The sequence below is a fragment of the Ixodes scapularis genome, unplaced genomic scaffold, assembly GCF_016920785.2.
Source record: "Ixodes scapularis isolate PalLabHiFi unplaced genomic scaffold, ASM1692078v2 PGA_scaffold2__306_contigs__length_199485367, whole genome shotgun sequence".
In the NCBI taxonomy this organism is placed as follows: domain Eukaryota; kingdom Metazoa; phylum Arthropoda; class Arachnida; order Ixodida; family Ixodidae; genus Ixodes; species Ixodes scapularis.
In genome coordinates, this window is record NW_024609857.1 from 107,297,611 (window position 1) to 107,319,779 (window position 22,169).

Sequence of the window (22,169 nt, forward strand, 5' to 3'; positions counted from 1 at the left end):
GATGCACTGAATTTCGGAAAGGGTCTATAGGATCTTGCTTTGCAGGTTGTGTTGGCGATTACACTGATGTAAATAGAAATAGAGTCCAGAGGGGAAAGACAAGGAAAAGGGCCCATTGTAGAAGAAAGAAATTGCATCAGAATTAATTGAGGGGCTACTTGGTTGAACATCTAGACGGTGGTTTTAAAAGCGCAAAGGACTAAGAAGAGAAGGAGGGGACAGGACAGAGCGCTTACTTACAACTGTCAAATTTAGTAGAGCATCTAGAGAACGACAATGTAGAAGTGAAAAAAGAAGAAAAGAAAATTAAAGTCACTGCTGCTACAAAGAACATATCTGGTTTTAGAAATCGAAACAAAAATATTTTAACTTCAGTTAAAGGCAAAGTACTCGTCACGTAAAAAAACTGTATGTACAACAAACAAAAAAAAAAAACACGAAAATTTGAATAGAAGACAAAAAGAAGAAAAAATATTACGCAGAACAACCGGCTAAAAAGTTTTCAGGTAAAACACCCCTAGAACTGAAGTTCTTTCGTGTTTCAAGTTTTTAGGGGAAACACCGAAGGAACTGAAGTTCTTTCTGTGTTAGGGTCACTGATGGCGCGCTTATACACGTGTCGCCACTTGTGAGGATGACTTCAGCCTCGTAGAGCTCTCTAATGTTTTTGTCACGGAACCGCTTCAAAACTTTGGTGTTGTTGAATGTTGGTGAGCATTTTCAGTCTCTGACATGCACCGCAAGATGTCCCGATGGTGCTTAGTTCAACGTTTGGGAATGGAGGTAGGCAAGATACTCAAAAAAGGTCCAAAATTCTGCACACCACCAAAAATGCAGGGTGTCTAAGATAGACGACATAGCGGCTAAAGCCCAAGAAGCAGATAGACTTCGATGTGTGGACGATTGTGCTGACGTGCTGCTACAGACTGGTCAAGTTAATGACAAGAATATGAGAATTCCTACTTTTGTCAAATATTTCAAAACGAATGACATAACCCTTCTACTTTGTGATAAAGTGGGAGGTTTCGTTGTCATTCCTAGGTCACTCTACCTCGAAAAAGCAGGGCGGGCCATAGGAAAAAAACTTTAACCAGTTGCATGATTTCAAAACCAAATGTGTGAAGGCAAAGGGGCTTCAAATGTGCCACAGACTTGACTTAGAGCACTTGAGGAAGACGATTACTGCTACAAAAAAGGACCATTCGGATATGTTTTTCACAGCAAAAACACACAGGGACGAATGCCCTCTTCGAGTTGTGGTCACTGAGGAAGGGTCTTGGCAGGGTTTAATGTCACGGTTCCTCTTAAGCCATTTGTCGAATCTCCAGCTGAATGACCCATTCCTAATAGCAAACTCAGAGGAACTTATTAACTATCTGCACCTAAATGCAATGACAGTGCGCTTTGGGTTCTCACTTGATGTGGAGGATCTATTTTACTCAGTACCACACATCAAATTATTTGCAGCAGTAAGTAAATGTATTGAAGCCAATGGAACTATTTCCTTTCAAAACAAGAGCGGCATTCCGGTAGAGTCCTTCGTAGAACTTTTAAAGCGCTACCTTTCTGCTACAGTCGTCACTTTCGAAGGTAATTCTTTCCTACAAAAGAAAGGTATCTGTATAGGTTCCTGTGTGGCACCTATATTATGTGATATTTACTTGGCCTAATGTGATCGGGCAATAGCCAGTACACTTTCCAACAGCCATGTATCTCATATTTTTCGATATGTTGATGATTATTTCGTTCTCCTTCAACATCGCCCAAGCGAGAATGAGACGCAAACATTGAACATCATCCGATATAACTTTTTAGAAAATGGCCAGGGTCTCAAGTTCACCCAAGAGTGACCAGTGAACTCCATACTCCAATTTTTAGATCTAAGACTGGTGTTCTCTGATAACCACGCGTGCTGGATGTATTCCCCTCGATCGAAGAAAGGTCTTTTATGGTATGATTCGGCTCATTCCAAAATTAATAAAAGAGGAATTGCAAAAAATTGCCTGAATACAGCTCTTAAAAATCTTGCGTACACTCAGGGGGGGAAAGCTTCCATGCTCAAGTATAAAGACTGGAAGCGTCGGGATATCCGAGTTCGATAATATATGAAGTCGCCGAATCCTTGATGACCTCAAATAAAAAACTCGACACTGAAAAACACAAAAAACACCGACTGACTGTTCTGCCATATATACACCGCTTGCCCCACAATTTGGAGAGAACAGCCGCGAAGTTTCAAGTCCAAGTCGTGCTTTCAGCTCCGGACAAACTAAAAAGGCTCTGCCCTAAGATCGATTCCCCACAGCATGAATAGCAAGAGTGCAGTGTAAAACATCGACTCAAGTATGTAGAATGTCAAAGTGGAGTGCCATATCAAATACCATTTACTTGCGGCAAAGTGTATGTAGGTCAGTCGGGGCTATGTATTAATACGAGATTAAGAGAACATGCTCAAACGTTGAACTCAGCACCATCGGGACATCTTGCGGTGCATGTCAGAGACTGCAAATGCTCACCAACATTCAAGAACACCAAAGTATTGAAGCGGTTCCGTGACAAAAACATTAGAGAGCTCTAGGAGGCTCAAGTCATCCTTACCAGTGGCGACAAGGTCAATGACCCTAACACAGAAAGAACTTCAGTTCCTTCGGTGTTTCCCCTAAAGACTTGAAACACGAAAGAACTTCAGTTCTAGCGGTGTTTTACCTGAAGACTTTTTAGCCGGTTGTTGTGCGTAATATTTTTTCTTCTTTTTGTCTTCTATTCAAATTTTCGTGTTTTTTTTTTTTTTTTTTGTTGTACATACAGTTTTTTTACGTGACGAGTACTTTGACTTTAGCTGAAGTTAAAATATTTTTGTTTCGATTTCTAAAACCAGATATGTTCTTTGTAGCAGCAGTGACTTTAATTTAATTTTCTTTTCTTCTTTTTTCACTTCTACCTTGTCGTTCTCTAGATGCTCTATTAAACTTCTTAGTCCTTTGCGCTTTTAACACCACCGTCTAGATGTTCAACCAACTAGCCCTCCAATTAATTCTGATGAAAAAGAATAAGAAGAGAGAATATTTAACTCAAAGTCGGGCTAGTAGTAGAAGCGGGGAACAGAGAAAATCAGTTGTGGGTCCAGCAGTGTTTATGGTCTTTTCTTTTTGTGTATGATTTTTCTAGCTCTGCTGGCCTTACCCACCGTGGCCTAACCTGACGTATATTCCAACTAGCTCAGCTTAAGCCTGTTTCGGTTAATAATTTTGGGTTAGTGGGTTAATAGTTTTGTAATCTGCAATTCGCAAAAAACGCTGCTGCGCATGCGCGAGCAGAGCGTGTTGCTAGTGCCCCATGTTTGGTTGGAAAACAAATACGCGCGCCGGCTATTCCTAGGCTGTGGCAAAGACGCGGAAGCGAACACACCGTGAGCGAGGACGTAGAAAGCTCGCGAGTCGCTTTTGTTTGTCGCCATCCCGGTGCATTGTATTTCGTATGGTTGCGCGAATTTTGTTTTTATGGTGAAGAGAACGCCAAGTTTTTTCTTTTTTAGATTTCCGTCTGCAGCAGGCTGTATCCTGCTAAGAAGGCTTGAATAGCTGTCGTGAGGAGAAGGAACATGGACGGCTCACCATGGCAGCCGAACGAGCACTGACGGATCTGCAGCACACATTTTGTCACGGGTACGTCGTTTTTGTACGCTCCTGGGGGAATTTTCCACACTATTCAATCTGGGTCTTGCGGCAACGCCTGGAACAGACTGCGCGCATGAACTTTACGCCCCACATGTATCAAGCCAAACCATGCATCGCGAAGCCTAGTTGTATTCCAACGACTTTCCAGCCCCGTATCCAAAAGCTCGAAGTTTCCGGCGTTGCGCGATAGGCGGCGCGCACTATTTTGCAAATCGTGGATTAGCAGACATAGTGTCGCCGCTAAGCGGCGTGAACTAGAGTTCCTGTATAGGCTCTCTACGGGAGCCAGAGTTCCACGTTCATCCCCGTAGCGCCGTCTTTCCTGCACGGCGTGTTGATCCTGCTCTTCACATGACTGAATTCGGCGAATAGCAGCGCCGCGGGTTCGAGGCGCGCGGCGCGCTCAAAACCAGGGGAACGTTCTGTCGGGGCGCGTGCAACGTCTACTTTCCTGAACGGCACTTGATCCAGATCCTCATTTGATCGGATCTTGGCGAATAGCGGCGCGGCGGCAAGTGGAAAACAGACGTGAACTCTTAGGAAGCCTATACAGGAACTCTGGCGCGAACGGAGGTGGGGTAGTGGGCTAACTAAAGTAGCGCCATCGCCTTCCCTAGCTGCTAGCCGGACACAAACAGGTACTAACATACCGACGACCGAAATATCGCAAGGCGATTTGCTAATCTGGTTAGAGCATTTTATTTACAAAAATGGTGTCATGCCTAGAACAAAACCAAAAACCGCAAACGCGCTATGTACAGTATATACAGGCTCTACAATCCACAAGCCAAGTTAGCCAACCCCGCAACTAAGGCGCGGGCATGCGCCAGCTGCCCGGCAAAGCGCCCGTCCGCGCGATCACTCGCGCGAAGAGACACCAACCGGTACCGCGCTCGCACGTCCCGCCCCTGCGACGCCTTAAAGAGAGGGTCGCATCGCGTCCCGTTCCCCCTTTCTCCACCTAACGCGGTCTAGATATGATCGACGTATTGAAATCGCAGTTCGATACGAGAGTTGTGCAAGTGGAGGTATCGGCAGGACCAGCGCCGCAGGAACTCCTACTCTCCGAGAAGGAACAGTTGCGCCTCGAGGTGCGACACGAGCCCCCGCCGTAGCCTGAACAAACGCGGCCAGAGCGCACACAACCTCCGTCCCTGTCCCACGGCGCAGCACCGGTTTCGCCACAGGATACCTCGCAGGTGTCCTGGAAGGTTGGAGGAGGTAGGAACGAATCCGAGAGTCCGATCTGCAAGGGTGTGAGCTGTGGTTCCAACAGGGTTTGGGCGAGGCATGACGCTGGCGTTGTCCTGATGTCCAATTGTGGCGCCTGCTCCACGAGGCGGCTGCGCAATTGAAGCGCCTTCCGGTAAGCCGGGGGCGGTGTCTCAGCACATGCACCCGACGGGCCAATGAGGTCGACAACCAGGTCTCGGCGGGAGTGCCCCACGAAGTAGAGAGTGAGAGATCTGTCCGGGTTCTCAGCTTCGTGTAGGAACCTGAGCATGGTCTTGAGCTGGAGTAGCGCGGGCATGCCATCTACGCAGGGGAAGCCCCATCATTTCTTCTCGCGCGGGAGGGAGACCACTTGACGGGTGACGAGCTCGGTCTTCTCCATCCACAAGAATCTGAACAGAGAACTTCGCACTTGTCTGATGAAGCTTCGCGGTGGTACTACCACATGCGCGAGGTACCAGAGACGCCCGCAGAACACCGAGTGGGCCCTGTACCGGCGCTCGGCCATGGGGAGAGCGTAGTCGCGCGTACGATCCACACTTGCCGTGATGTCACGCGCAAGGCGGGTCCACATCTCTGGCGAGATGCCCATCGCGTTGTACGTTACGCCTAGGATCTTCACCATGGAAGTCGCCGGGAGCGGGGAGGCTGGGTCTGGTGGGCGGTTGACCCACAGCGCTTTGCTCTTTTGCTCATTGAGGCGCGCGCTCGAGAGCGAGCCATACGTCCTGAAGACCTGAAGCGCCGCGCCAAGGTCGTCATCGTCGTGTAGGTACAGTGTGATGTCGTCGGCGTACGCAGTCGCCTTCACCTCGCCGCTGCCGGGGAAAGGGAGGCCGCGCACCAGGGAGCACCGGTCGATGTTGGTGAGGAACGGCTCGAGCGACAGGACGAAGAGGAGCAGCGAGAGATGGGCAGCCCTGGCGTACGCTTCGCGTGACGGGGAAGCTGACCACCACGCTGCCGTCCACGCACAGATCATTCATCACAGGACCTCGAAGAAGCAGACACCCTCCGGGGGGAAACCGAAGGCGTCAAGCCTGGCGAAAAGGAAAGGGTGCTCAACCCGGCCGAACGTTTTTGCCTGGTCCAGTGAGGCGATCAAACCCCTGGCGCAGCGGGAGTTCGTGTAGCGAAGCACGTCCCTTGTGAGTGATGACAGTGTGTGGGCGCTGCCACCCACGACCGAACACGTCTGGCGCGTTGTTACAATGTCAGAGAGGGTGTCGTGCAGCCGTTGTGCAAGCATCGAAGCGAGCAGCTTGTAACTTGCCTTGAGCAAAGTGATGGGTCGCCACGCCCCTGGGTCGCTGGGGTCTCCTCCCTCCTTGGCCAACAGGATTATCCTGCCCTGCCTGAAGGACTCCGGCAGGCGGAGCTCCGTGAAAAAGGTGTGGAGGACTGCACAGACATGCTCTCCCGGAACATCCCAGAATGTGCGGTAAAACTCGGTCGGGAATCCATCCGGGACCGGCGCAGATTCAGTCTTCATTTTCCGGAGAGCGTTGTGAACCTCCTCTGCATTGGGAGGCTTGAACTTCTGATCGCCAGTGGTGGGTGGAACTTTGGGAAGGTCGTGCATGAAAGAGTGCCTGGCCAGGGTCACGCAATCTATCGTTGACTCCGAAGTCGCCACGGCCTCGAGGTGGGAGCTGAAGCTTGGAACAGAAGATCGGCCAGGCGGAGGCGTCGATGGAGGAACTGGAAAGGGCGGGACTCGCCGCTCCTTCACCTGTGTGCGGTATGTGTAGCGAAGCACTTCCCGGTGGAAGGAGGGTCCGCCCCTCCCCTGAAGAACTGTCGCTGCTGCGTCGACGCCCATAGTAGGTGTTTGTACCGGTCGAGGAGCTGCGACAGGTAGCCCCTCATAAGGGGAGTCCCAGCGCCCCCGCGACGTCCTATGCGGATTCGCAGTGATGTTTTCCGGAGCTCTTCAACTTGCCGTTGGCTCAGGGCACGGCCCTCCGTCACGCACGCCACCCGCCAGGTTTCCAGAAGGTGGTCCCAGTTCGCTGGATCTGGCGTCACTCGAAGGAGAGACCGGCGTAAAACTTCCTTCAGGTGGTCGCGGCTCGTCAGGTCGAGCAGGACGCGAGAGTCCAAACGCCAGAAGCGTTGGTGCCCGGTCGAGGGAGCCAGACAGAGCTCCGCGAGCAGTGCCCGGTGGTCTGAGATGTGACCGATGGCGGTTGGGAAGTCCACAGCCCCACAAGCTCGAACGGCTGAGGCCAGGGTCTCGGTGACGTTGACCCTGTCCAAGCGGCTGCTTGACCTACCACATTGCCAGGTGTGGTCGAAAGTGGCACCGTAGAGAAGGGTTCAGCAGTCCACCAAGTCGAAATGTCCAATCAGCCGTCTCAATTCGCGGGCGTTCTTGTACTGCGGCCGTACCCTGGTCCCCTGACGTCGCGCCGTGATTCGATGACGCAGTTGAAATCTCCGAGTACCAGGCAGTGGCGCGCGTCGAGGAGGTGAACATCCAAGTTCTTGTAGAATGCCGCGGAGTGCGAGGGTTGTGCCGGGGCGTAAACACACACGGTGCGAAAACGGGCGGCGTCCAGGGGGCTATGTTGCACGTTTTGGACTCCCAGGAGACCAGGGAGAAGGAAGTGACGTCAACAACGCTCTTTGGATGTTGATTGGTGGAGTCGCTGATGACGCGTTGCGTGGCGCTGCTAAGATACGTTCATTCACACCTACGTCACTTCCTTCTCCCTAGTCTCCTGGGAGTCCAAAACGTGCAACAAAGCCCCCCAGGAAAAAATCGAATGTGATGAGTCGGCCATCAGGGTTAAAGCAGCACGAGCTCTGCCGCATGAGCGCGCGATTAAAAATAACAATTCCTACCCCCGAGAACCGGGTAGTAGCAAATAGAGAGAAAGAGAGAATAAACATTTATTGTGGTCCTTATTAGTCCAGGACGTCATCTATGAACTCCCGGCATTTTACCATATGCTTTACAAGCAAGCTCCAGAGTAGAGTGCTGTGTGCGGGTGGGGGAGCGATCCATTCCTCCCAGCTGCTCGGGAGAAGTGTTTTCGGTATTGTTTTAAGAGTTTCTTGTAGTGCTTGTTGGTTGTGAGGGTAGTCTCAAAGGATATGTTTATTATTAGGGTAGCTGTGGCACTTTACGCACTTCGCGGTTGACCTTCGCGTCCCAACAAATGATGCGTTATGTGCGGTGTGAGGAGGGTGCCAGTCTGGGCTCTTCGTACCAATGTAGAGTGCAGTCGGGTCAGAAATTGTGAGGGGGATGGGAGGGTGGTTTTGTTCTCTCTCCATTCCAACAGTTTGTTTGTGAAGTGTCTTCCTGTGTATGTAAGGGTCGTATGTTTGTGGCCATGGAGTGGAAGGTCCCGGTTCAGTAATGGCTTCACGGGCGAGCTGATGGGCCAGCTCGTTGCCTTCGATTCCTGTGTGGCCTGGAACCCATTCCAATGTGAATCGGAGATCTGGGTGGTCTTTCATGATCTTGGTGAGGTTAGTCTTTGTATGAGGTGGTAGGTTGTTTTCTCTGAGTGTTCTCAGGGCGCCCTGGCTGTCAGAGCGGATTGTGATGTTTTGTAGCTGGGCGTTTTCTTGAATGGCCTCCGCGATGGCTTGCACTTCCAAGCTAGTGGGTGATGGGGCCTCGCGGTGTTTTCGTTTTGTTTTCTTCGTAGGGCCGGCTGTGGCCGTCGCACTTTCTTGAGTGTGGTGTAAGTAGACGGCATCGGTGTAGATGCAGTTGGTGGGTTCTGGTCGTTTTGAGAGCATATGGACCCTCTCTTGTCTTCGTTCTTGGTGGCGCTCCGGGTCCAGGTTTTTGGGAATGGGTCTGACCATGATGTTTGGTATGGTGTCCCACAGGGGCGGTTTTGGTGGGATAGGGGGGAGTGAGGTGATGTCATATCCCAGTGCCTGAAGGATTTTTCTGCCGTGCTGAGATGTTTGGAGTCTTTGTATCTGCCCAATTTTGTGGATTTCCGTCTTTTCTTCTAGCGTGTTCATTAGTCCTGTGGCCTGTAGAAGGTGAAGCGGGGTGAATTTTGGAACGCTTAAGGCGATCCTGGTGGCCTTACGTATGCTTATTTCTATTTTCGAAAGTTGCGTTTTAGTGAGGGAGTAGTATGGGAGTCCATACATTACTCGGGAGATAATGAAGGCTTCTATGATTTTCTTGATATCATGCTCTTTTATGCCGTGCCTTTTTCGGGTGACTCTGCTGAGCATATGTGTAATCTGGTGTATCTGTATTAGGGTTTTCTGGACCCAATCGTGGGCTTTGCCATTCTGGTCCAGCCAAAATCCTAATATTCTGATTTTTTTCCTTCTTGGGATGGTGTGTCCTGAGAGATTCAGTTGGATGCGGTCGCGGGTTTTTTCTGCCTGTGGTTGGTTGGAGTTGAGGACCACGACATACTCGGTTTTCTCTGGGGCGCAGGACAGTCCCAATGTGTGGATGTAGTTATGGACAGCGCCTAGGCCCTCTTGTAATGTATGCTCTTGTTGTGCTGGGGAGCCGCTGCAGCACCATAGTGTGATGTCATCCGCATATACTGCTGATTGGAAATCCGTGATATCATGAAGTTTTGTGAGGTAGGTCCTTCATGGCAATGTTGAAAAGCGTGGGTGATAGTATGGCGTCTTGTGGTACAGCGGTGGTAATTACTCTCTCTTCACTTTTATATTCTCCAATTTCGATCCGTATGGTGCGGTTGGAAAGAAAGCTTCTGATGTAGGCTTCTAATCGTTTGCCTGGGCTGATTTCAGCGATTTTGTCAAAAATGGCTTGGTGACTGACGTTGTCAAATGCTTTGCGAATGTCTATGCCAATTATCGTGCGAGTTTGAGCTGTGCTTGTATAGTCGTAGACGCCTTGTTTGATTCGTAGCATCGTGTCTTGTGTGGACACGTGTCTACGGAATCCGGTCATGGTCTTGTGGAAGGTTCCCTGGTTGTGCAGGTGCCACTCCAGTCGTCGGAGGACCATCTTTTCCATGAGGTTTCCGACGCAAGATGTGAGAGAGATGGGCCTTAGGTTCGTGATTTCGGTGGGTGTCTTGCCTGGCTTGGGGATGGGGATGACTTCATCGGTCTTCCATTCATGAGGAATGTTGCCGCTTTCCCAGGCTTGGTTAATCTGATTAAGGAGGGCATCGATGTAGTTCTTAGGCAAGTTCTTAAGCATCGTATACGTTATGCTATCTGGTCCGGGGGTGGTGTTTCGTTTGATGGAGTAGAGGGCTGTCAACAGCTCGTTTTTGCTAAAGGGGCTGTCTGATCCTTCCTGCGTTTCGGTTATTCGCGTGTCATCAGTGAGGGCGGTTTGACCTGGTCCCGGGTTGTATGATCCAGAATAGGGGTAGAAGAGTGTGTGGAGTTTGGTCGCCAACTCTTCATTTTTGTAGCCCTGTTTAAGTTTGATCTTTTCTAATGAGTGTTTTGGCTTCTTTTTGTCGAGCAGTGTATTCAGTATGTTCCAGACTCTGGTGGTGTGGAGTTGGCCGTTGAATCCGTTACATAGTTCAATCCACTGGTCGTCGGCGATTTTCTGGGCGTAATTTTCAGCTTCCTCTGTGATCTTCTGAATGACCTTCTTGAGGTTCCTATTTGTTTTTTTCTTTTTCCATTTCTTAATCAGCTTGTGTCTGGTGTCCCATAGATTGAGTAAATGTCTATCTATGCTGGGTGACTCCTCTGTCTTGGTAGGTGTGGCAGTGTGTTTCTTGATGCTTTCTGCAATGTCCTTGACCCACGCGCTAAAGTTGTCGGGGGGTTCGTTTTTTTCTAAGTCACTTCGGACTTTCTCCCATTTGGTGATGGTCGCTTTGGGTAGGTTTTGTTTTGATTTGTCAGACTTCTTGCGATTGGTCGTGGGTTGGGCGACCTCGAGTTGGAGAATGTAGTGGTCGCTACGTAGGGTTTCTTCGGTATTTGACCATGTTTTGCCGGTGGGGTTGTTCGACCAGCAGAGGTCCGGGCTGGTGTCCTTCTCAACGCTGTTGCCGATTCTTGTAGTGGCAGTGACATTGTTGATGAGGTGAAATTTGTGCTGTACGGTTTGATTGTGTAGTGTGTTGCCGTTGTGATTTGTATTCTCGTATCCCCAGAGTGGAGGGTGACTATTGAAGTCACCTGCGATGATGACTCGATGACCTTTTGTTTTTTGAGTCAGGTCTCGGATCCACTGCGTTTTTGCGATCTTGGTTTTTGGTCGCCAATATACGTTGAATAATGTAATTGGTTGGGATTGGTTTGGTGGCTGGCATTCGATGCCTACTATTTCTTGGTTTTGATCGTTGAGGTGGTCGGTGTTGATTTGGTTGGATGGAATTTGCTTCGCTACGTAGGTAGGTGTGGTTATTGGGGCAATTGCTGTTTTGGGCGGTTGTAGTTTTTTGTTTTTCCTAGGTGTGACGCAGATGCTGGGTTGAGTGGACTTTTGGTAACCTGGGATGTTGAGGTCTCCGTTGGCTTCCTGTATGAGGATAATGTCGGGTTTGGGTCGTGTCTGTTGTATGCGAAGGGCGAGTTCGGCTTTTTTTCTTCGAAGGCCTCTACAGTTCCATTGCCATATTGTGGTGATATTGTTGCTTTGTGTTATTTTATTCATGTCCTCGCTCTTGTGGGGTAGTAGTCTCTTGAATATGTACTTTGGTCCCCTCTTGTGGCTCTTGGTCTTGGTAGTCTCTTTTGCGGCTCATGAGAAGTTTAATGTCCGTTTCCATTTGGTTCATTTGTAGTTGCATTTGTTGATTTTGAATTGTTAGTTGGTGCACCATTTGCACAAGTGCGGTTAGGGTTATTTCCCTAGCAGGCTGGGGTTGTGACGGCGTCGTTACCGAGTCCGCTTCCTCCATGCTCTCCTGATTCATGGAGTGATGTTCGTTTCGTGGTGGTGGCGCTATTAGGGATTTGGGGGTCTGTGTGTGTCTCTGTTGGATCCCCATAGCGATCGCTCGGGCTTGATTGCAAATTGTGGGGTTCTTGAGCGCTTTGATGAGGGCTTCCCTGTACGACTGTATTTTGGCAAACGTGCTTTTGGGGTCGTCTTGAGGAGGGAGAAATGGGTCACTCCTCCTCGGCAGACTCAGGCTCCTGGCCTGGGCCCTGGGGCGTCTGTTGGTTCTTGGAAGTTTGTCCCCCGGCGTGTGGGTCGGCTTCTGGGTAGGTGGTCTTCTGGTCCTGTCCTGGCCTGCGTTCCGGTCGGTGCCGGGAGGGTTGGTTTGCTCCTGTTTCTGTGGTAGCACCGGGTATTCGTCTTCCAGTACTGCATACCGGTTGACTATTTCTAAGTAGTGGCGCGATTGGGGAGGTGCCCTTGCATTCGGGCGTCGGGGCATCGGCCTTGAGGCAAGTAGTTGTCTTTTCTTGCGGTATAAGATACCTTGGTTGTGCTGTTCGTCGGCGTAGACCCGGGCCGGGCAACTGGGGTCGAGTGGAGAATGGTCCTCGTCGCAGTTTTTGCAGTATAGGGTGCATTGGTGGTTCCCGTCAATTTCGGTGTCGGGTGGAAATTCCTTGCTGCATTTCTGGCAGCACTTGAGGTGACTCTTCTGCGGGCAAACCTCGGATTTGTGTCCGATGCTCAAGCGCGTGCCGCATATTAGGCTTCGAGGCCTATAGCGGTACACGCGTGTAACTACCCAGTTTATGGTGATGTATTTTGGGGGGTAGAGTCCTTCGAAGGTAAGTAGAGCGGTATTGCTGTTTCCGATGGTATGGGCGGATATGAGTTTTCTTCCGTTCCATCCAATGTTCTCGAGTATCCGCTCGTTCGACCATCCCTGAACACCATGTACTACACCGCGGGCATGATCCCTGTTCAAGGCCAAGTAGGTGCGGGTCGCGTGGTCTCTGCCTTGTATAGGGAGCGATTCAATCAGTAGAATCTTGTCCCGGGCACTCGGTTTGTATGTGTCCACGGCGATCAAGTTTTGTTGATTTCTGACTGATGTAGGTTTCTCCGCGCTCGGCTGTGGTGAGCTTAGCGGTCGTGATAACGGCTAGGCCGAGTTCGGTCTGGGGTACTTGACTGAGGTCAACTCCGGTCTGTGGTTTGATTATAACGGTCTCGTATTGATTTAATCGTTTCTGGGCTGATGGGGCGCTCTACGAGGGCGTGGAATCGCGTAAATCAGCCATGGTGGGTAGGCGACTGCTCCACGGGGCTTGGGAGTGCTCGTTTGCGAAGTAAGCCATGACGGCAGAAAAACGTTGGTCGGGGTGAATTCAAGGGGTTCCGATCGGCGAGTGTCGTCGATGGAGCCTGAGTTGGAGGGCTTCTGGGTGCCTAGCGGCGAGCTACGCTGGCGAACTCGGCGCGCAACGCGCGCCGCGCCAGCGAGGGCCTGTGCTTCAAAGTAGTCTTAGCGGCGGACTGCGTGGTCTGGGCGGAAAGTGTCCGAATAATCAAGGAGACTCACTTCTTTCGCCGGAATTTCGACGGCAGTCTTGCGGGTGGTGTGCAGGTAAGTTCTTCAGCGTGAATTCAGGCTGGATTCGGTCTTTAGACCAGAATTTTAAGGAATTCTCGCGGAGCTCGAAGTGGGGAAACCTCACTCCGAGATTACTTCGTCCTTTCCTAGCAAATAGAGAAAAAAAAAACAATCCACGCATACGTTGCTTGAAGAGGGTGACATCGCGTTTCCTAACAAATTTGTCTCCTGGAGAAAGAGGAGGTCGCAACCGACAGTCCGGGCAAGCTAGAGAACCTCAACTTGTTTGGTCGCAGTGCGGAACCCCTCGTCGTTCAAGGGAGAGGACCCGAAGCCGTGCGAAGAGGAGGAAAAGGAGTCACCGGCTCTTCGTTAATCCGAGGATGTTTCGGACGATGGCTGGCTGCTGGGATTTCCAGCGGGCGAAGAGAATCCTTTCCACAAGCACTTGAGGCGAGCTGCGGCGGGCGGGATGGCTTGCGGGGTCGCGAACTCGTCGCTGCTGGAGAGGACACGTTTCCCTCCCTCAGCACCACCGTGTCGGCTGCGACTGCGGCTGCGAAGTCTCCGCGGTTCCAGGCTTGCGTTGCGGCGTCGTTCTCAGTAACGCGGTTTTGAGCGGATTTCCACTCACTTGGCGGCGTCCCCAGCGGTCTCGTAGATGTCGAGGTGTTCCTCTTCCGAGCCCTCCGTGAGGTCGCTCCAGTTGAGGCTCGGGCTGGATTGAAATTCCGGCGCAGTCGGGGACTCAAGTTGTATCGGCGCTTCATCGGAGCGGGAGCTCGAGGAGAGTAGAACGCTGCACTTGGCGTCGTTCAAAAATCTGGTTGCCGGCGCGTTCGAAAGCATGCCGCTGGTGCGTTCGAATCTTCACCCGTGGCCATGGCGGTAGCCGGCGTTGGCAGCGGTGTCGTCGCATCGAGCTCAGGCGAGGTCTCGATAGACTTAGAGGGGGAGGGCACGGTAGACTCGGTGGGGCCGACGGCGGGTGTCGGGGCGGGTGCGTTCGACGCTGCAGGTGAAGGGGTGGCAGGGGGTCTATCCCGAGGGATCGATGCCAGGGCCGGGAACTCGTCCAGGCTCTGGCCGGCCACGGACGATTAGGTGCGACGTTGTGTGCAGTCCACCGTCGAGTGGGTCTCCCCGCAACGTCCGCAACCGGCCGCGCATCCGACGGAGTCGTGGCCGAAAGTGGTGAAGCGGGTGCAGTAGGGCACATTGCAGGCTGCCTTGATGTGGCCCTCCCGCTGGCACCGTCGGCATACGCGTCGGAGGCCGCGGTAGTCAAAGGTTGCCCGATGGCCGGAGACGCGGAGAAAATTTGGGACGGGCGTCGACTCTTTCATCTCCATGTGTGTGTAGCGCGTGCCCGTCCGCAGGGTAGGGTGGTCTTGGTACACTCCAAAGCGGATGTCCAGGACCTTCCCGTAAGGTGCGAGGGCAGCGGCGAGTGCTTCGCTCTTGACGTAGACCGGCAAGAAGAGGCATGTTATGGCTGTTACTTGCGGTACGACGGAAACGATAGGAACGAGGGTTTCACCGATGCTCAGGGCGCCGGCGTTGACGATGCGGCTCATGGCCGACGACTAGGTGACGGACAATTGGAAGTGGCTTGCTCCCAGGTGTTGTACAGAAAACAATTCGGCAGTGCCGACAATGCCCGTCGCCGCGTCGAAGATGGAATCCACAGACGCGCCAGGCGGGCAGGAGACGTCAAAGGTCAGAGCCTTCGTTGGCTGGGGAGGGGACGCTGGGTGCATGACACACCGGAAGCAACCCTGGCCAGTGACGACCGGTTCGGGGTTGTAGCCGAAAAGAACGTTGGACCGCCGACAGATAGAATCTGTCTACGTTGCCATGGGAATCGCCATCTCGGTCCATTCAAACGTTCGAAGTTTCCAGAGGGTCGTTCTTAACCAGTCGCGCCAAGATCACCATGGAGCATCATCGTACTGGAAGTGTTCTTTGCCAATATAAGCGTCTTTGGCAGTGTGTGGGCAATCAACTTATCAATGATACCCATCTCTACGGATCTCTTACAGTTATATCGTTCTTCTTGTGTATTTTAAAACAGTAAACTTATTTTTCAGTGCCTCCAAGCACCGAAGCGGCATGTGGTGTTGTTACAAAGATGTACGCTTGTTTCGCCGGTGAGTGGATAGCAAAATCTCGGTATACTCGAAACGCCTTCATAAAGCTACCCGTCACCAGCGAACTTAGATAGGCTCACTATGAACGGAGTGGTCGAGGAGAAATTACACTTTTCGCGAACCAAAATGGCGACCACACAGGGAGCTTGGCGCTACTTTTTAGGATCCAGCAACTTCGCGAACCAAAATGGCGACCACACAGGGAGCTTGGCGCTACTTTTTAGGATCCAGCAACTTTAGGGCTAACGAGCCCCCCAGTGATAGACGCGCCGTCCGAATCCGAAATCCAAGTTTCCGCGCGTTGGCGAGCAGCCAATACGGCGTGAGCGCCGTTACTAGGGTGTATATTGTTGCTAGGGTCTCCTCCTCTTTCTCTTTCTTTTCCACTAGCCGCGTTGGGCGTTCAGGCAATCGCAAATACACGAACGGGAAGGTCAACTCAAAGGTTCCTGTGTAGTTTCAGATGTTATCAAGGTATTTTTTTAAATCAGCTCAAGACGTCGATAGAATATATCTTGTACCTCCCACATTCCCCACAGTCTGTTCAGCGATTAAGGGGTCACTGGTGAGATCTTGTTACTCTAGAAATGTATTTGGTTCCTCACCCGCAGTGTTCAGTTTTAAGCTAAAAAATGAAACACGTGAGAAATAAAAAAAGCACTAAATAATTGGACAAACATAAGGAGACATCAAATGTGTTTTATGCTATTTTCCGGAAACATGAATATTTACTGCACGAAACCGCAAATCCGAGCTCAGTAATAACCTATTCGCAATGTCCATACAGAAAATACCCTTGTGTAGATCGGCTTTATTTCTCGTTTCTTTAGGGGGTATTCACACGAGGGAGAAATCCCAAGGATTTCTCCCCGGCAAGCGCATCCCACGGCGAAAACGTCAGGCTTTGCGATGAGCAAAAGCCTCGCGTTTTCATCTCGTGATGCGCGCGTGCCGGGGAGAAATCCCCGGGATTTCTTCCTCGTGTGAATACCCCTTTAACGGTGTGGAACACTTTTTTCGTGTTTCAAATACTGTGCGTCTTTCGACTCTTTTCTTTTTTTGCACCAGTGTTTGGTTTTTAGAGGTTATGAGATGCTACACAAACTAGTGCTCGCAAGCTCAAGTATTGTGGCATTGACTATGGGCGAATATATTTCGAGACAAAATTTGCTGCATTTATTATTATCAAGCCTTTATTAATGCAGAGCAACTAGCATTATATTTTAGTGCCCACAAAAAAAAGTACAAGTTTACGAGAAAGTCGGGTTTGTTTTTCATTAACAACAACATTTTTGGGGGCGTCCGAGTCTCCATAAGATCAATCAGAGCAATAGAGTGTATTCATTTTCACGCGCACACACACACACAGACAGAAAGATTGTAGATACTGTTATAAAGTGCCCAGGCACCGTAGAGTGTGTAATTAAAGCAAGAATTTTCGGCCCTTCGTTTATTTCCGAAAAGTTAGTGAATGAGGCCAATAATACAGCATGCGATACGACGTCCATTGCGATCGTTTTCAGAAATCTGTAGGGAATAAAATGTAATATGAGGAACAAGACACGCAACTGAATTATTTCAGCCATCTTCGTTATGGCGGAAATGATATCTTCGTTATGGCAGGAACTAATACCTTCAAAATGTCGGAGGTTTCCCTTAAGCTACCTTGCAGGGAGTTTCGCATAAAGCTGACTAAATTGTTAATGCGAAAAATACTTATCGCACAAATAAAAATGTAATATCGTATTTTCAATCATGGTTAAAAGCGCTCAAAAGATGAACACAAGAAAGAAGACAAGCACGGGTACTACTCACAACTGTATTTGAAAAAAGATGATAGAAGTACCTATATATATGTTGATACACCTATCGTCACCTAGGCTATGTATACGGCGGTATACGAGCTATTCGCGTTTTCATCAATTAACTTTAAAAAAAGTGAATCTCGGCATTACACGTACAATGCAATCAGGAGTCGCTGACGGATTGGCTTGGGTACTCTTCCAGAGTACGCATGCTTCCAACGTGTTTGTCTTTTATCTTGTGTTCGTATTTTTAGCGCTTTTAACCATGTTTCAAAACAGTAATCACCAACTAGCCCAACAAGTACTTTTAATTTCGTATTTGTCTCTGCCAATGAAGACTTATAAAAAGTTTAGAAAGTTCGGTAGATTTATATTACTATTTTTTAAATTAATATTTAATTTATTAGTTTATGGATAAGGCTACAATCAGAAACATTCTAGGCATCGTTGAAAATTACTAAATCAACCCACTTCGCAACAAGTTTCGGTTTCCTATTCGAGCGCATTTCTACATTATCGGTTCTGCTGCCCGTGGCTAAAGCGCGCCACTGTTGCCTCGCCTCCGTTGTCGAAGAGAAAGACAGTAGCTGGAAAAATAGACCGATCTCACCAGCCAGTTTGACTACGCCACCGCTGCCGCAACGCGTCGAGGGAGCTTTAGCCTTTCTGCACGTGCGACAACCTCGCTGGAGCTCTGCGCGTGTGGAGCATAAGGCGGCACGAGCCGTCTTGTGCACTGCTGCCTGCCTCCTGCGAACTAAAGTTATGGCGGCGTCACGCATGCGCCCAACGCTTGGTGAGATCGGTCTATTAGGGTGTCTCAATAGAACGATCTCACCAGCCAGTTCAGTTACGCCCCCGCTGCCGCAATGCACCGATGTAACTTTAGTCTTTTTGTATGTGCGACAACTTTGCTGGAGATCTGCGCGTGCCGAGCCCGGGACGGTACGAGCCGTCTCCGGCCCTGGCGCCTGCCTTTCCATGTGAACTAAAGCATATACCTGGCAGTTCGAGGACGGAGCGATATAGGTGCCCGGTCGCAGATTGGGAGCGCCAGGATCTGGTAGCACAGACCATCAAAGAGCCATTTCTCGGGGAACCTTTACGTCAGTCCACAGCTTTCGCAGCGGCGAGGACGCGAAACACACTTGTTCGCTCGGGATACATGTGTTTCGGCGTCTCGCCGCAATGGGGCGCCAGTCACGTTTCTCTTCTCTCATCCGTTGTCTGCCGCTCCACCTTTTCCATTTCGGCGGCCGCTTCTCGTGGCGATCTGCCAGGCTTTGCCAGTATATAGGAGGCTATGACTAAGTTAGAGCAGCTTCACGCATCTGCCCAAAGTTTAGTGAGATCGGCCAATTTCCTTCTGTTCAGGGTGATGCCATCCTTTGTAGTGCCTGACGCTGACAGCACGCGCTCACAGGGAAAATACAAAGAAATTGACGAACACAAAATATCGCCATAGCAAACTCAACGCCACGAGCACGTGCAGGTTCAACTGTATTTCACGCGCTTCAGAAGAAAACATAAAAATAAGCGTTCGGAAGAAAATGGCCAGATGTCATCACCCTAAGCAAAGCACACATCAAGTCACCCTAGGAAAAATAAAATGCTCGACTCTTCCAATGAAATTGAAAGAATAAGCTTCTTGGACTCACCACCGTAGTGTCCTAAATGCTTGGCGGCGCACGTTAATGGCGTGCGTTGGCTACGAGAAATTGGACCGTTGGCGCGAAGATCCGCTTTGCTATGAAACCTGAACTAAAGGAGCCGTGAAACGATTTTAACGTTTCGCGGCTCATTTTTGCTTCGCGGATCGCGAAGCAAAAATTAGAATATTCCCCGACCTGCAGCCGCAAGCGGCGGCCACGAGAAACACGCGGCGTAACGTCAATGGGGGTCTTGTAAAAAGATAGCAAGTTGTGCGAATACCTGCTCGATAAAAGGTAACCTTTCTATAAATCTTGTCGTTCCAACATAAATATAAATGCGTAAAAAATTTGGTATCATCGACAAAACCTTTATTTTACAAAGTTTTAGTGGCGTTATCTATCCTACACTCTAAGAAAAAATGTAGGAAAAAAGTAGCAACGGCGGGTCTTCCTCCCTTCTACTGACGCGCCCCCAAGCGGACACGAGAAACAGGGAGGAACGAAACGTTTTTCTCCTTCTCCAGGCAGACGGGAGAAAGCTTTCGCCCTCCCGACTCATCTTTCGGTTTCGTTTTTCGAGCAGGTCGCGCACGTTGTTTAATAAATAGCTGTTGATTTGATTGAGCTTCAGCGGCAGCGAAGGCCGCGTGTAATTCCGTCTTCTAGTCTAAACGTGCAGAACATTTCAGTTGCACTAACGTTTTTATCACTAATTTTATCAAACGAACAAACGAAGCCGCTAGAAACAGCGAAGTTCCGAAGCAGTGCCAGCAGCGCCACGTACACCGGGATATGGCCGTCTCCGGACTGCGCGGATTGCGGGACTCGCGCGGCACGGATCTACAGTCACTACAGTAGCGAAACCAGGCGGAACTGTATCGACATTTTCGGCGCTATGGAAATCGCAGGAACTGCGTCCAAGACAGGCAGGTTTTGCTGCCGGCTGCCTAAGTGCCTTCAGTCCTGAGTCCGGTTCTGTTTTCCGATGCCGAGTGCAACCGGCGATCAACGTGGTTCTGTATGTGTACGTGTCAGCAACATGGCTGCAACATCGTGATGGCAGTGTTATGGGTTGTGAGCAGAAGACTGGAATTATCGCCGATGTGACCGTGTGTTCGCGTATCAGTGGTGTAACAACAAGGTGAGATCGTAAACTGGTCGGGCATTGATGCCGTTCGTCGGGCCGTGATCGGAGGGTGCGGGGTGTCGCAGGTTGACATTCCGCTTTACATTAAAAAGTTTAATACCACTTGCGGGATTACGTGCAATCAATCAACGTGCGGATAGTCATGTTGGAACACTGGTCTGAACATTTGAAGCTCCTATCGCTATCGTACAGTGGCCAATGTGACTGTCGGAATTGTCTCGTCCCTGAGAGCGATTGCGCTCTGGGGCAAGGACTGAACAGTACGAAATCGTGACGGAAAGTAGGTATATTTACAGTATGGAATTTCGGCATTAAAAAACAATAGTAGGTAAAATCGAAAAAAAAAGCTACCCTTTATTTTGCTGTTTAAATATTCTACGGTTCCTGGAAAAACTGCCCTCCAAGTGGCGCGCTGGGATGAGCGCTAGAAGTTTTCGGGCTCGCCACGGCGTAGCTCCGTACACTTAATACCTGCCGCAAGTCGCGGCTTTGACTGCATTCAAGTTGATCGAAAAGCGATTTCCCAGCCCGTGAAGCATCACTTCCACCTGAGTGAATATCCGCTCTACAGAGATTAATTCAAGACGGCAATTGCAGCTTTGCGCGAACAGCACAAGTAGAAAAACCAATAGAAATACAGGCTACGACGTGCCGTGTAGGGAAACGAACTCATGGCTTCGAACCGCATTGAAGCGGCTTCATTTATTGGCTTTAAAATAATTACGGCATGTTCGAGCGTTTACTTTTTAATAAGAGATAAATCCCCTGAGCCATTCAAAATACTCTCAGAGGTATGACATTGCTGGGGAAAAATCAACATGCTGGGAATATTTTTTAATGCTTAGGGAGTCACCGAAAAGTTCCGTACGTTCAAAACGACCAGTATAAAAGACGGAAACGCAGAGCACGGGTGTAGTGTTCGGGTCAGAGTGGTGTTCTGTTGTATTGATATTTGTGTGTGTCGTCTATACACGTTTGCAAGAAAGGCTCCTGTGCGCTGCCATTTTGAGCGATGCTGGCGCCCCGTACCGTTTCCGCCATGCTGGGGTGCGCCAGGGGCACGTCAGTGGGGTGCGCGATGACAAGATGGTGCCGTTTGCTGCATCGCCGATGGCTAACGTTAGCGGCACACTTACTGTCTCGGAACGCAGGAGGAGGTATACACACAGAATCGTAGCATCACATATTGTAGGACGGGGCATCGTTAAGGGCTGGAGCTGACTCTATAACGACCGCAGCCTCTGTTCCTGCATGGTCTGGAAGCCAGAGCTGCCTCGAGCGCAGCCATCGTTGATGCGAAGGCCATGCGACTTGTGGCGGATTCTGAAGAACGCCTTAAGACTTTAGATCTTTTTGAATTTTTTTTATTTGTTACCGGTTTAGTCATTTTATTTAATTATCCGTGCTCTTTCGCGGTCGAAGACGACACGTGTACGTTTTATAGTTATTTTTTAAATTTCTTTCTGCGCTCAGTGGTGTGCGCTTCGGCGAGAGACGCTTGGCAACATTGTACGACAACCAGCGACCGTCCTGGCTGGAGAGTAGGTCCGCCTCACCTTGGCGCGCGGTTCGAGGTTAAGCCGGGATCCCACTTGCAAAGGTGTATATGCTCAATATTTGTTCACCTGATGCTTGTAATAAGCGTAATGTATGTATCCTGTGTATAGCAGAGGATCCCCAAGCGCAGTAGTGGCCTGAGGCAAGCAAATTATTTTTTGTAGAACATGAATTGGGCGGTACCTAGCGCCACCTAGCCTAGCTACTTGCAATTACTCTGCTTGACCCCGCCATCTGGTGGCTAGCGATTTAACCTTTCACGCTACGCGATAAACAGCTGCTTCGAGTTTGTCCTTTCGAGAGCGGCTTTTGGTTTCGCGGATTGAGTTTGCCCTTCTCCGTGGTGTGCGGTTGACGAAGGAATTGTGACTCGAGGAACACCAAAGGTAAGACGCAAAGTGCGCGAAGTAACTGGGTATCGGTTGCCTCCGTTTAACATCGCAGTACTGTCGACGAGAAGACTGAGTAACTGCTTTCAAAACGCAAGTTTCAGTACCTGTGGGTGGAATCTGGCTTCGGAAATATACA